Genomic DNA, 15,602 nt, shown 5'->3' with positions numbered 1-15,602 from the left:
GAGAGAGAGAGAGAGAGGATATATACCAGCTAGCAATATGGAGTCCACCATCTGTTTATAACGTTAATGTCAAAGCTGGAATAATTTTACAACATTCTGTTCATTAGATGTGAGTTACCCTTGGTGGCTTGAGAGACGGCAGCTCAGCAGTTAAGAGCACTCATTGCGTGTCCTGAGGTCAGTTCCCAGTACCCACAATGGGTGGCTCACAACCACCTTACTCTAGATCCAGGGGATCCAACCCTCTTCTGTCTTCTGCTGGTATTACACACACACATACACACACACACACACACACACACACACACACACACACACACCCACCCACACACACACACACAGTTACTCCAGTGTCCAGCCAATGTGCCAGATGGGAAGACCAGGACATGGTAACAAAAGAGAGTGAGCAGTTGAGGAGCTAACCTGCCACCGTCACTAACCTGCTCTCTGTCACTGTAGAGCAATGTTTTCTAGAGCTTTATTTAAGTGCAGTCATTCAGTATGTACTCTTTTCTGATCTGCCTTCATTCACTTAGCTATTTATTCTGTTGTATTTATTAATTATTCATTTTTCATTGTTGAATAGCATTCCACTGAATAAATATCTCGCTCTGTAGAGGAAATCTCTTATGTACTGTATGGATGTATCACCTGCCAATTAAAGTTGATTGGCCTGTGGTTGAGGCAGGAAATAGAAGGTGGGGCATGCGATAAATAGAAAGGATTCTGGGATGGGGCCAAGCAGGGGAGGCCAGGCCTCCAGAGATAGAAGATGGATGCATGTAACTAAGGACCAGGTTATCAGACACACAGCAGAACTTAGACTAGAATAGTGGGATTATTAAACTATAAATCAGTCGGAGAACATGCCTAGCTATATGGGCTAGGTATTTGTAAACATGTTTGAGTCCCAGAGTCATTATTTCGGGGAGTTTGTTCAGGGAGAAAAAAATATGTGCTTACAGAAAACCCCTTACTACATATAAAATGATTTGCTAATCCTCTTACTTGATGATGTGTATTTATAGTTTCTGGCTATTATAAGTAAAACACACACACACACACACACACACACACACACACACACACATAAATGAAAAACAATTCTTTAAAAACAAGTCATTTAAAAGTCTTTTTAAAAAGTCTTAAAATCAGTCACTGTGTAGTAATAACTGATTATAGTTCTAATTTCCATCTCCTGGTCACTAGTGTGTCCTTCTGTGCCTGGTCACTATTCATTATTCACTATTCACTATCTTTGATGAAGTGGCTGTTCACATCATTTGCCCATTTTAAGTTTAGGTTATTTGTATATTTAGTTTTCAGAGTTCTTTGGATTCGAGTCTGTTATTGTTTGAGCCTGAAACTTCTATCGATCCGGCTCATGCTTTGAACTTCCTGTTCCATGGTAGCAGGAAGCTAGGCAACCTGAGGTGGGGGGAAGGTCACTAGGGGTGGTCTTTGAAGGCTATAAATGGTCCCTGGCTCCTGCTGCTTGCTCTGCCCCTCAGTTCCTGGGATGCAAACAGCCTCCGCATATGCTCTTACCTCCAGGAACTGGGCCACTGGCTGCTCTGTGTCTTCCCCATCACGATAGACAAGAATCCTCTGATACCCTGAGCTGAAATAAATAAGTCTTCCATATTTTACTGTGTTCATCAGGTATAGCAATTCCTGTATTGCTGCAGGTACACTGGGCACAGGTATTTATTTTCAGTCTGTAGTTTGTCTTTTATTGGCTTAACATCATCTTTCAAAGACAGGAAAACTTAATTTTTATGAGGTCTAACTGGCTCATCACATCTAGGCAATCTTTGCCTGACCCAAGGTCACAGTGACTTTCTCTTACATTTTTTCTATGATTTCTATAGTTCCAGTTGCAATGAAACCTACAATTCATTTTGAGTTAATGTATATAATGACACAGATATGCATAATTCCTACGCTGCTTAAGGCCCGCCCTGTTGATTCTTCACCGAGTCACGCATTCCACGGCTGGATTCAGTTGTCTGTAGCAGGCAGATCGGCTTCCGGATTCTGCTGGTTAATCGATCTCTCTCTTGGCAGCACATCGTAAGGACTGCAGCAGCTGTACAGCAAATCTTAAGATTAGGTGGTGTTGACCCTCGAACTTTGTTCTTCCGTTCCAAAGCCTTCATGGTCCTTCTGGGTCTTTTGTATTTCAATACAAATTTTAGAATCTGCTTGTCCGTTTCTAAAGGAAAAGCCTGCTGGGATTTTGAGTGGGATTGTGCCGAATCTGTCCATTGATTTACGGGGAAGTAGCCCAGCGAGTCATCCAACATGAGGCCGTAGATAACATCTCTCCATGTAGTTAGGCTTACTTTAACTTTTCCCATCAGTGGTGTATAGATTTCATTGTTCAAGCGTTTAATATATCTTTCAGATTTATTCTTAGGTATTTTATATTTGTTTATATCTTGTAGGCGATTTTTTAGAAAATGTCACTGTCTGACTGTTTATTGCTGTTATCTAGATGTATAATTGATTTTTTTTGGCATATTGATTTTATATCCTGCAAACAATGCTAACTAGTTATTGATTCTGGTAGGGATTTGTTTTGTAGATTCCATTAGATCTTCAATAGAGCAGATCCTATCGCTTATACATAAAGACTAGGTGCTTTTTATTTCTTCACTTGGCCCCACTGCTTAGACTAGAACCTCTAATTTAATGTTGCACGAGAGGCAGGGAGAACAGACATTTTTGCTTTGCCCTGATCTTAGGGGTATGTATGTGTGTATGTATGTATGTATGTATGTATGTATGTATATATGTGACAGTCATGTCTAACATTAGCTGTAGGTTTTTCATAGACCTTTTTTGTTAAACTGAAAAAAAAAATGGCTTCTATCCCTGTCTTGCTGAGGGTTTTCAAATAAGAGGATGTTGGATTTTGTCCAATTATTTTTCTGCATCTATGGCAATGATGATATCCCTTTTCCTTTTTGTTTATTAATATGGTGAGTCATGCTGTTTGATTTCCTGATGTTAGACTAAGTCCTCATTCCTTGGATAAACTCCACTTGGTCACGATGCATTTATCCTTCTTTAATATATTGCTAATTGGATTTTCTAACAATTTATTTGGAATTTATGCATTTACTATTGTGATGGTTATTGATTTACTGTCTACTTGGGATGTCTTTGGTTTCAGTGTGGGGTTAATGTCACCTTCCAGAATGAGTTAGAAATATGCTCCCCTCTTAAATTCTTTGCAAGAGTCTGTATACAATTAATAGTCCCCCCTCACTTGTGTTTGGGATAACACTCTGTGGGGTTTATCTCTCCCATGCTAGATGAAGCTACCTGGGCCAGAGCCTCTTTATGGGATTTTTATTTTTAAACTAAAATATTCAGTTTCTTTGACAGATCTATGCTGAGTTATGTTACCTGTTTGCTTTTGAGGGAGCTTTGGTATTTTGTGTCTTTCAAGGGATTTGCCATTTTTCCCAAGTTGCCACAATATTTAGCTACTCACAACACTACCTTATTCTCATCTTTACATCTTCAGTGCTACTGTTTCTCTCATTCTCATTGATAAAATTTATACTTTTCTCTCCTTAGCAACCTAGGTAGTGTTTCATCGGTTTTATTATTGCCCCAGAGTAATTGCTTCTGGTTTCAATTTTATTTATTTTCTATTGTCCCCTGTCCTTTATTTTTGAGGTAGGGTCTCACTATGTAGCCCTGGCTGATCCAGAACTCACTAATAGACTAGGCTGGCCTCAAACTCACAGAGATCGGCCTGGCTTTTCCTCCTGAGTGCTGGGATTAAAGGTGTGCACCACTATACCAGGTTCAATTTTGCCTTTGTGTTTTTATGTTTTCCTGTCTTCTTACTTCCAGTTCAATATACTCTTCTTTTTAGTGTCTGAATGTGGTTGCTATGGTTATTCCTTTCCTAATGAAGGGGTTATTGTGCTTAAATTTATAAGCATTGTTTTAGCTGAATTCACACGTTTTTGTGCTATGCTTCTGTTCCATTAAAATACCTTTTGTTTTACAATTATCTATTTGTGTGTGTGTGTATGCGTGTGTGTNTGTGTGTGTGTATAGTGTGTGTGTGTGTAGAAGAAAGGGGATAACTTTCAGGACATGATTCTCTTCCCTTCTACTGTGTGAGTTCCAGGAAGATTGGAATTGAACTTGGGTAGGCAGGTTTGGTGTCAAATATCTTATCTGCTGAGTTCCCCCAGGTACTTTTTATTGTTTTCTCAGATTAGTGTCTCTTGTCATTCTGGGGTTTCTTGTATGTGTGCATACGTGTGTGCTTCTGCCTGTGTGTATGGATACCAGAGGTCAATGTCTGGTGTCATTCATAGTTCCTCTCCACTTTACATTTGACATAGGCTCTCTCATTGAACCTGGGGCTCACCAGTTCTGCTGAACTGGTTGCTAGTGAGCTCCAGGGGCTTCCTTGCCTCTACCTCGCCAACACTGGGATCCTCAATATGTACTGCGGCCTCGGCTTCTTTCTCTTCTTCTTGTGGCTTCTAGAAAACCAAACTCGAGTCCTCACACTCATTTGGCAAGCCTGTTTACTGACTGAGCTATCTCCCAGCCCTGGCTTTGAGCTTGGACCAGGCTCTGCCTGAGTCCTGCCTTCCAGTCCTAGATTTCAGTAAACTGGGAAACTAAGATGGTCTCCCTTTTCTGTCCCTCAGAGAGAGCTGTCAATTGTTTGATTATGAAGTCTAGCAAACCATTGCTTCCCATATTTTCCTGTCACTTTTCATTGTTTCCCGTGGTTGAATTCTACCAGGCCTTAACAGCACAGGCATTCCAAAGCCGTGTAAATCCTTCCAGGCCACAGATGAAGGTAGAGTATTCACCAGTCTGGTGTAACACTGATTGGAGCATGAAGAAAGCCACAGAACAGTATATAAAAAAGGAAGACCTGAGGCTAATGTCCCATGGATAACAAGGTAGAAATCTTAAATAGACCAGTGGGAACTGGAGTCTTGTGATGGGGAAAACAGATAATGCATTGTGGCTGATTTAAATTTTTTTTTTTTCCAGAATCACATGATTGACTCAATAGTAGCTTTCATTTTGCTTGTTTCATTTCAGTTTTGATTTGTTTTGAGGTCAGTGTTTAAAATGAAAGTTTATCATATAGTTATGGAGAATGGTTATAAGGTTTCAAAGTTTAGAATACAAGGTATATGATCTATACCTCATCTGTTCTTATTCTACTATTTTCCCCCTCCTTTTTCTTTAGGTAATCCTGTGTGTGTGTGTGTGTGTGTGTGTGTGTGTGTGTGTGTGTGCATGTGTTTGTGTGTGCATATGGTGTGATGTGTAATGTGTGCATTCACTTGTGTACAGTTTTGTATACGTGAATGTGTCTCCACATGCAAATGGATGTCAGGATAACCTTGGTATTACTTCTCACCTTTCACCTTTCACCTTGTTGAGGCACAGTCTCTTTCCTGTGGGTATGCCAGTCTACCTGGCCCACTAGCTCCTGGGCTTCTCCTGTCTCCAGGATTCAGTATCAGGTCAGTTAGACCTTCCCTTCCATTTCTCCCACTCTGTAAATTTTCTGAAAATCCACAGCAAATGAACGACTTGTTTGGTCTTCTCCCATGCAACCCATTCTTAGATACAGTGACAGAGGCATGTCTGCAGCAAGGAAGTGAGACTGAGACTTGATATCCATTGTGCATTCCTGCTACATGGGAGTATCCCTGAAGGAGAGTAACTGGGTCTGGAGGCAAAGGGTTCAGGTGACCTCAATGTGACAAGAACATTTGAAAGCTCTAGACTGATGTATTGTACGGTGAAGCCGGCTTCCAAGCACTTCAACAAGATCTCACTGACTGAGCTTGGGTTACTTCCTGTGGAAGAAAAGCATCTGCCTTGCTGGTTTTTCTCTCTGCTTGGCCCTCTATCACTCTCAGCTTTATCCCATGCCTGTCACTGATTCTTCAACCTGTGGTCCAACTCAGAATTCCCCCCACCCCCACCCCACCATGCTGCCAAGCCTCCATATTTCTGTCTTCTCCACCTCACAGAGAAAGCCTTCTGAGCAGAATCAGTCAGGTAGAACAGGTACTAGAAACCTTTTAAAACAGAGGATGTGCATGCACAAGACTTGAGCAGGTTAAAGAAGGGGGAAATAAGAAAGAAAGAAAGAAAGAAAGAAAGAAAGAAAGAAAGAAAGAAAGAAAGAAAGAAAGAAAGAAAGAAGACAGTGGAACAACTCCAAAGGCTGACAGACTCATTGTACAACACACCAACAGTTACTACAGAGTCAATCTCATTTGTTCCTCCATTCCAGCCCTTCGGAGTTTCAATGAAGTGTGCTCTGTTCTCTTTCATATACCCTCTTTTCTTTTTTTCTTTTTTCTTTTTTGACATTTTTTTTAAGTCATCAAAATAATTTATAATAGTTAAATGCCTCTTAAATATACATGATATTTTCTGAAGCTAAAAGTAATATCCACTCAATCAGTTTTTAAAATCTATTTGGAACATGAAACATGATAGAAGTAGAAAAAAAAAAAACCTCTTATGAAGTCCTCTATGAAAGGAAATTGTGACGAGTTCCTGATTAGACAGAAACCATTCCATTTCCAAGGTAGAGTACGTAGCATAACTGTGGCTTCATAGAATGACCTGGGTAGTGTTCCTTCTGTTTCCATTTTGTGGAATAGTATGAAGAGTATTGGTATTAGGTCTTCTTTGAAGGTCTGATGGCATTCTCCACTAAACCCATCTGGTCCTGGGCTTTCTTTGGTTGGGAGACTTTTTTTTTTCTTGTTTTTCGAGACAGGGTTTCTCTGTATAGCCCTGGCTATCCTGGAACTCACTTTGTAGACCAGGCTGGCCTCGAACTCAGAAATCCTCCTGCCTCTGCCTCCCGAGTGCTGGGATTAAAGGCGTGTGCCCCCATGCCCGGCTGGTTGGGAGACTTTTAATGATTGCTTCTCTTTCTTTAGGGATTATGGATTGTTTAGATGGTTTATCTGATCCTGATTTAACTTTGGTTTTTGGTATCTGTCTAGAAAATTGTCCATTTCGTTCAGATTTTTCAGTTTTGTGGAATATAGGCTTTTGTAGTAGGCCTGATGATTTTTTTAATTTCCTCAGTTTCTGTTGTTACATCTTCCTTTTCATTTCTGATTTTGTTAATTTGGATACTGTCTCTGTACCCTCTGGTTAGTCTAGATAAGGGTTTATCTATTTTGTTGATTTTCTCAAAGAACCAGCTCCTGGTTTGGTTGATTCTTTGTATAGTTCCTTTTGTTTCTACTTGGTTGATTTCAGCCCTGAGTTTGATTATTTCCTGCTGTCTACTCTTGGGTTTTGTGACCTTATATGGTCATTATATGGTCAATTTTGGAGAAGGTACCATGAGGTGCTGAGAAGAAGGTATATTCTCTTGTTTTAGGATGAAATGTTCTATAGATATCTGTTAGATCCATTTGGTCCATAACTTCTGTTAGTTTCACTGTGTCTCTGTTTAGTTTCTGTTTCCATGATCTGTCCATTGCTGAGAGTGGGGTGATAAAGTCTCCCACTATTATTGTGTGAGGTGCAATGTGTGCTTTGAGCTTTAGTAAAGTTTCTTTTATGAATGTGGATGCCCTTGCATTTGGAGCATTTATGTTCAGAGTTGAGAGTTCATCTTGGTAGATTTTTCCTTTGATGAGTATGAAGTGTCCTTCCTTATCTTTTTTGATAACTTTTGGTTGAAAGTTGACTTTATTCAATATTAGAATGGCTACTCCAGTTTGTTTCTTGGGACTATTAGCTTGGAAAATTTTTTTCCAGCCTTTAATCTGAGGTAGTGTCTGTCTTTGACACTGAGGTACGTGTATGCAGCAAAATGCTGGATCCTGTTTACATATCAAATCTGTTCGTCTATGTCTTTTTATTGGGGAATTGAGTCCATTGATTTTAAGAGATATTAAGGAATAGTGATTATTGCTTCCAGTTATTTTTGTTGTTAGAGATGGAATTATATTTGTGTGGCTATCTTCTTTTGGGTTTGTTGAAAGATTACTTTCTTGCTTTTTCTAGGGTGTAGTTTCCCTTCTTGTGTTGGACTTTTCCATCTATTATCCTTTGTAGGGTTGGATCTGTTGAAATATGTTGTGTAAATTTGGTTTTGTCATGGAACAACTTGTTTTTTCCCTCTATGGTAATTGAGAGTAGCCTGGGCTGGCATTTGTATTCTCTTAGGGTCTTTATGACATCTGCCCAGGATCTTCTGGCTTTCATAGTCTCTGGTGAGAAGTCTGGTGTAATTCTGATAGGTCTGCCTTTATATGTTACTTGACCTTTTCCCCTTGCTGCTTTTAATATTCTTTCTTTGTTTTGTGCATTTGGTGTTTTGATTATTATGTGACAGGAGGAATTTCTTTTCTGGTTGAGTCTATTTGGAATTCTGTAGACTTCTTGTATGTTTATGGGCATCTCTCTCTTCAGGTTAGGGAAGTTTTCTTCTATAATTTTGTTGAAGATATGTACTGGCCCTTAAATTGGGAATCTTCACTCTCTTCTATACCTATTATCCTTAGGTTTGGTCTTTTCATTGTGTCCTGGATTTCCTTGATGTTTTGGGATAGGAGCTTTTTTTTTTTTTTTTTTTNTTTTCGAGACAGGGTTTCTCTGTATCGCCCTGGCTGTCCTGGAACTCACTTTGTAGACCAGGCTGGCCTCGAACTCAGAAATTCTCCTGCCTCTACCTCCTGAACGCTGGGATTAAAGGTGTGTGCCACCACACCCGGCAGGATAGGAGCTTTTTGCATTTTGCATTTCTTTGACCGTTGTGTCAATGTTTTCTATGGTATCTTCTGCACCTGAGATTCTTTCTTCTATCTCTTGTATTTTGTTGGTGATGCCTGCATCTATGATTCCTGATCTCTTTCCTATGTTTTCTGTCTCTAGGGTTGTCTCCTTTTGTGATTTCTTTATTGTTTCTATTTCCATTTTTTAGATCCTGGATGGTTTTGTTCAATTCCTTCACTTGTTTGGTTGTGTTTTCCTGCAATTCTTTAAGGGATTTTTGTGTTTCCTCTTTAATGGTTTCAAGCTGTTTACCTGTGTTTTCCTATATTTCTTTAAGGGAATTATTTATGTCCTCCTTAAAGTCCTCTATCATCATTATGAGATGTGATTTTAAATCAGAGTCTTGCTTTTCTGATATGTTGGGGGTATCCAGTGCTTGCTGTTGTGAGAGAACTGGGTTCTGATGATGCCAAGTAGCCTTGGTTTTTGTTGCTTATGTTCTTGTCTTTGCCTCTTGCCATCTGGTTATCTTTGGTGTTAGCTGGTCTTGCTGTCTCTGACTGGCTTGTCCCTCCTGCAAGCCTTTGTGTCAGTACTTCTTGGAGACCAATTCTCTCTGGGAGGAATTTGGGTATGAAGAGCTGTGGCACAGGGTCAGTTCTGGGGTGCAGACGGAAACTGGAAGGATCCTGTCCCCAGCTGTTCCTTGGTTCCTGTGTCCTGATGGCTCTGGGCAGGTACCTCTTGGGTCAGGAATTTGAGCAGAAGAGTTGTTCTTACCTGTGCTCACAGGTGTGTTGACATTTCTGGGAGACTAGCTCTCTCCCAGTGGGGCTTGGGTGGCACAGGATCAGCTCCCAGCGCAGATGAAAACCAGAAGGATCTTGTCTCCAGGCTGCCCCTCCATTCCATTCCTGTGTCCTGAGGGCTCTGTGGGGGGCCCTCTGAGCAGAAGTGGTGGTCTTACCTGTGCTCACAGGAGTGTCCACACTCCTGGGAGACAAGCTCTTTCCTGGTATTTGAGTATGGAGTGCTGTGGCTCAGGATCAGCTCCAGGCTCCACATCCCCTCTAATACATCCATATTTTCATGTCAACGAAGCAGCAAGCTCTGTTGGGAGGAAAGGAGCTTCCCAGGAAAGTGTCAGTCAGTTTTCCACCACTGTAGAACATGCCTCACTAACCAATTTAATGATGTCATGGTTTCAGTTTGTAATCAATTGGCCTGTGGGGAACTAGGGCATGGGAGAAGAGTGTGGCACAGGAAGCTGCTTCCTTCATGGTGGCAGGGAGTGGGGAGGGGGAAGGGGAGGGGTGGGGAAGGAGAAGAGGAAGGGGGAGGGAAGATATCTACGACCTAGCACTACCATTTTTGGAACTGTAGTTGAGATAGTGTGGCTGGAGCCCCAGCTGTGAAGATGGGAGCTTTATTAAAATATGCAAACTAAAGCAACTGTTAGTACGTTTTATGTGGAGTCGGGAAGACCAGGGCTAAAGAGAGTTCTAGGTTGCTGCTTCCCTCAGCATTGGTCTAGTGCTCATGGGAACTATCTGCACTGTAGACTGCTTGTGATGTGAAAGTAAGGGTAGAGTATGGATAACTAGGAACATTTCAATAATATTAAAGTATGAGATTCCTATTGAGTACCAAATTGAGACGACCAGGAAGTGGTTGGATGTATGAGCTAGAATCTTAGGGGCTTGGTGTGCTCTAAAGATGTCAATTTGCAAGCTCTCTGCCGTTGGTCACTGTGGGAAGCAGGTGTGGCCAAGCCTGTTTACCAAGAACCTGAGCATGTGCACTTGTAAGATCCTGTGCTGTCCACCTGATGAGTCACTGGCCTATCACTGCACACCCTGCCTGCATGCACGACTCTGTGTTCAGATAGTGCTGAACGCTGATTGGATTCAGAAGAGGGGGGTAGGGATAAGATCAGAGGACAGAGGGAAAAACAAAAGAGAAACTGGACTAGCTGGAGATAAAGAGGGGAGGTGCTTGTAACCTACCTTGGCGTTTGTGTCGTTCTTCCCAGTCTCTGCCGGTCAGAGTGCGGGGTTGCGGCATGTCACTACCTTGGTCACCTCTGTGATGAGTAAAGGAAGCATCATGGTAGACAGTGGATCCTTGGGAAAGGCCAACCTTTAAGAAGCAGAAAGAGGAAGTAGGGATGGAAACGCTGGGGAAGAGACCTCAAAGCAAGCTTTGCAGAAGTGAGTGAGTCGCCCCTCTCCTGTTGGACCCTTTATCAGTACAGGCATCAATCAAGTTTGAGTGTTTGGCTATGAGGAATTTGGTGGCTAGGAAAACATGTTCAGAAAGAATAGTGGGGAACCCTTGGTAGCATGTACATGTGGGTATGGAGGCCTGAAGGTGGTGCTGGGTGGCACCGTTAAACACTCTTCCCTTTCATTTGCTGAGGCAAGATCTGACAGACCAATCAGAGCTTCCCATAAGGCTCATCTCTCTAGGCCACTTGCTCTGAAGAATCCCGTCTCTGCCTTTTGAGGCTGGGAGTAGCCGTGGGCTACAACACCCATCGAGCATTTCCTGGATTCTGGGAATCTGAACTCTGGGCCTCATCATACATAACAAATGCTTTAATGGCTCATACATCTCTTTGGCTTCAACTGTGAGTTTTTAAAATGTGTGTCTGTGTGTGGGTTTCTGAGTGTGAGTACAGGTGCCCATGGAGGCCAGAGGAAGGTGTTGTGTGCCCTGGAGCTGGAGTCATAGGCAGTTTTGTGCCCTGCCTGAAGTGGGTTCTGGGAGCCAAACCTGGGCACACTGGAAGAGCGATGCGTAGTCTCAGTTGCTGAGCCTTCTTCTAAATCCCAAGATAGCTTTATCGAATTATGTTTTACAGAAAATGTATCTCACACAAAATTTGCCTACAGATAGCTTTGTGAGGTATTTTATTTTGTTTTGTTTTGTATTTTTTATATCCACAGTATTATGAAGCTATAATCATGATATAATTTTAGAACATTTTCAAAATACCATAAGGAAACTCTAGACATATTAGTATCTAGATAATTGTTTATATAATCTACAAATTATATAGACAAATGTCCATCCCCCATCTCTGCTTCCCAGGGTATCACTAATTTGCTCTCTGTCTCTATCTCTTCTGCATATTTCATCTAAATGAAGCCATATGATATGTGCTTTTTAAACAACGTCTGGCTGCATACAGTTACCAGAACATGTTCATCTGCACCACAGCATCTACTGTTATTTCTGGGCTTTTGTTGTTGTTTTGTTTCATTTTATTTTTTTAAGATGGAGTTTCTCTGTGTAGCCTTGGATGTCCTAGAAATCACTCTGTGGACCAGGCTAGCCCCAAACTAAAAGATCCACCTGCCTCTGTCTCTCAAATGCTGGGATTAAAGGTGTGCGCCACCACTGCCTGGCTTCAGTTCTTACTGTTCAGTAATATTCAACTGTGCAAATATGCTGTTTAGTTTATCTGTCAGTTAAATGGATGTGTGAATTCTTTCCCTTAAAGATGTATGTATGAACATGTAGGTATATGTTTACTTGTGTAGGTACAAATAAACATGTTTCAGTTTATTTAGGTAAGTTCTTTTAGGTAAGCCACTAGCCATAGAATTGTTGAATTACATGTTCACAGTTTTGTTTTTTTTTTTAAACATTTTGAGAAACTGTTTCCTGAAGTATTTTCACTAATTTACATTACCACCAGCAACACGTAAGGGTCCCAGTTTCTCCCCCCTCACCCCACCCCCATCAACACTGTTACTATCTATACTTCTGACATCTACAAGCCATCCTAGGAATTGTGAAGTAGAATTGTGATCTGGTTTCAGTGTACATTTCTCTAACAATCAGCCATTCTGAGCATCTTGTCACAGGCATCCTGACCATTTTTAGACCTTCTTTAATGAAGGAGCTGTAAGATGGTGGCCTTCTCTTGACATTAGCAGACGTATGATTGCAGGCATTTCCTTTCATTCTGTGGGTTGTTATTTCTCTTTCCTCGGAAGCATAAACATTTTTTTTGATGGACTCTAGTTTATTTATCTTCTCTTTTTGTCTTTGATGTCCTATCCACTATGAATTGTCTTCTATTGTTCAAATTTGGGGGATGCAATTCCCTCATGTGGTGGTTTTTAGAGGTGGGTCGTTCAGGGATTATTAAAATAAGGGGACAGCAGGGTTCTCATAAAGGACCAGTGTTGGAATCCCTGTTTCATGTCTGATCTTGGTGGGAAGTTATTCAATATTTCTCTGTTAAAACATACTAGCTGTGAGGGTTCTCCTGGAGGGACTGTTTCAACAGGAGGAAGCAGTAACAAAACGTGTGGAGGCTGAACCTGGGGTTGCCCAGAATGTTCCAGAACCCAGCTCACACCTAGTGCTAGGATTGCCACCTTTTCTTTTTAAAACTCTCTGGGACACTCCTCCTGGTACCAGAATAGCAAGACTGTTCCTTTTCTCCCTTTAGGAAACTCATTTTTAAATACAGTCCTGGCATGTGATGGGAGAAGCAGCCATACAGTTAATGAGTCTCTGGTGTGGACAATTATAACCTAGACTGCAACTTGGCTTGGTTTTCTCCCACTTTCGTGCAGTGTCTGATTCAGTCATACACACCTACTCACAATTATAATCCTGTTCTCTGAGAGCTCTGATTGGCAGCAGGCCAGTGTGGACACACACACACACACACACACACACAGATATGCAAATGCCCACCGGGACCTCACATGCTCAGAGACAGTTTTTGTAATAGATACATTTAGGGTGGCTTCCCAGACAATTCCGGCTCCTTGGAAAAGGCTTCCCCTGAAGATGTAGGTCAAGGTGTCTGCTTGCAGCAGGTGCTTCTGTCTCTCTCTGCTATCAGCCATGTTAATTGGACCAGGTGGTCACTTGCCCTAGGCTCCATAATACACGAGTACTTTTACAGCTTCACTTTTGGAAGACTAGAGAAATCAATATATTCATATGTTTTTAACATATGTTATATGTATATATCTATCTATAGATATATACACACATTTAATTTTAAATGTCATAAGACATTTGTCTTAGGAATCAGGCTTTCACAGAACAAGGGCAGGGGCATGGGAAGGCCTCACAGACTGGAACTGTGTGTTGGAAGCCATCGTCAACCAAAGCAGCTGGTCCCCTTTCTTCCTTCCTTCTCTCCAGGCCAGCCAAGTCAGTTATCTCATCTTACGGAAATATCTGCATGCTGATCGCTTTGGAGTATTTATAAAATATTCAGAGCCCCGAGTCTTTGGAGAGAGAGCCAAGGAAACTACATTTTAAACAAACGCCCCAGTGAGTCTTCGGCATGTGCGAGTTTGAAGCCCATGGTGCTAAGGTGGTGCATGGTTCCAACTTCTTTAGGACATGCGCTCCTGGATCAGGAGGTGTAAGCTAACTGAGTCAGCACTGGTAGGAGCCCTGCTCCCAAGGGCTGTGCCTGTCAACGAGAGGGATGCCGTGCCACAACCACGATGGGTAGAGCAGGGAGACTGAGCCTCCTGTCTGTTTCTAGCAAAATGCTCATAACAGATTTCACTTAGGTTAGCTCATGTAGGGTTTCTGCAGTCAAATGGCACCTAAGGCACATGTGGTCAGAATGGCTCAGGCGCCCATCCTCATTTTCTCACACACAGATAGACACACACCAACTCACGAGCATTCGCCCAGCATCCTGGGCACTGTGGGAGAGATTTATTCTGGTTAATAATCTCTTTGTAGCTCAGTCAGACTATAAAAAGGGTTGAGAACCTTTATTAATTATATATCTTACATTCAGTGAAACATGGTATTTAATTTAAATAATTGCAGGAGGCAGCTTTGATACTTTGATTCTTTTCCCAGAACAAATGGCTTCCCCCCCTCACTGGCTTGCTGAGCCGATCTCTCATGATGAAAGGCCAGCCTGCTCTGTCCCTTTCACAGGACTTCTGTCCTAGAAGATGATGAAATGCTCTCCCGACTGAGTACAAAACTGGGGCTGCAGCCACTTGGCCTGCTTTGAAAAGGGAATACCAGGGAGGTGTATTCATCTCATCCTTTCTAAACAACAGATTGAGGAAACAGGTCTTAGAGTGGGATGCTGGAGTCACAGCCTGAGAAGCTGACCATGGGAAGCAGGTGTCGTGTATAGAGTGGCCCTACAGATGTGTCAAGAATGGGGACCATCTTGATCTCTCTTTCCGCATGATCATGTCTCGTGATCTTGATCATACCTTCCTTTGTGTGGGGACTGTCAAATCTCATGGCTGTTGAAAGGAAAACAAACATCTGCTGGTCACTGCCCTTCAAAATCTCCAAGTGAGGTAGGTTGGTGTAGGGCTGGGGAGATGGCTCAGTTGGTAGCGTGTCTGCCTTGAAATCACAAGGACCTGAGTTAGTATCCCCAAAACTCATATGAAAAGCCAGTCATGATGGCAAGTGCCTGTAGCCCCAGAGATGAGGGTGTGTGTGTGTGTGTGTGTGTGTGTGTATGTGCACACACTGTGGTGTGAAGATGGTTGGTCCTTCAAGCTCACTGGTCAGTCAGCTTAGTTGAATCAATAAAGTTTGGATTCACTGAGGAGTGTGATCAAGGAAAGACACCTGCTGTCATTGTTTGGCTTCTACACACATGTGCACATATTCACACTTACAAGTACATATGCTATGCATACAACATATACCACACTGCACACATACCACTTCATGCACACATAAAGATTGGCTTCCTGACAACTCCAGAACAACCAGAGACTCTAAGACTGAAAATTGCCTAAAAACTAGAACCCCAAACAGACCAACTGCTGGTTCTGTTTTGACAAGAGATTCTGTAGCTCAGATGGCTG

The sequence above is a fragment of the Mus pahari genome, chromosome 10 (assembly GCF_900095145.1).
Source record: "Mus pahari chromosome 10, PAHARI_EIJ_v1.1, whole genome shotgun sequence".
Taxonomy (NCBI): Eukaryota; Metazoa; Chordata; class Mammalia; order Rodentia; family Muridae; genus Mus; species Mus pahari.
This window is presented reverse-complemented; position numbering follows the sequence as displayed.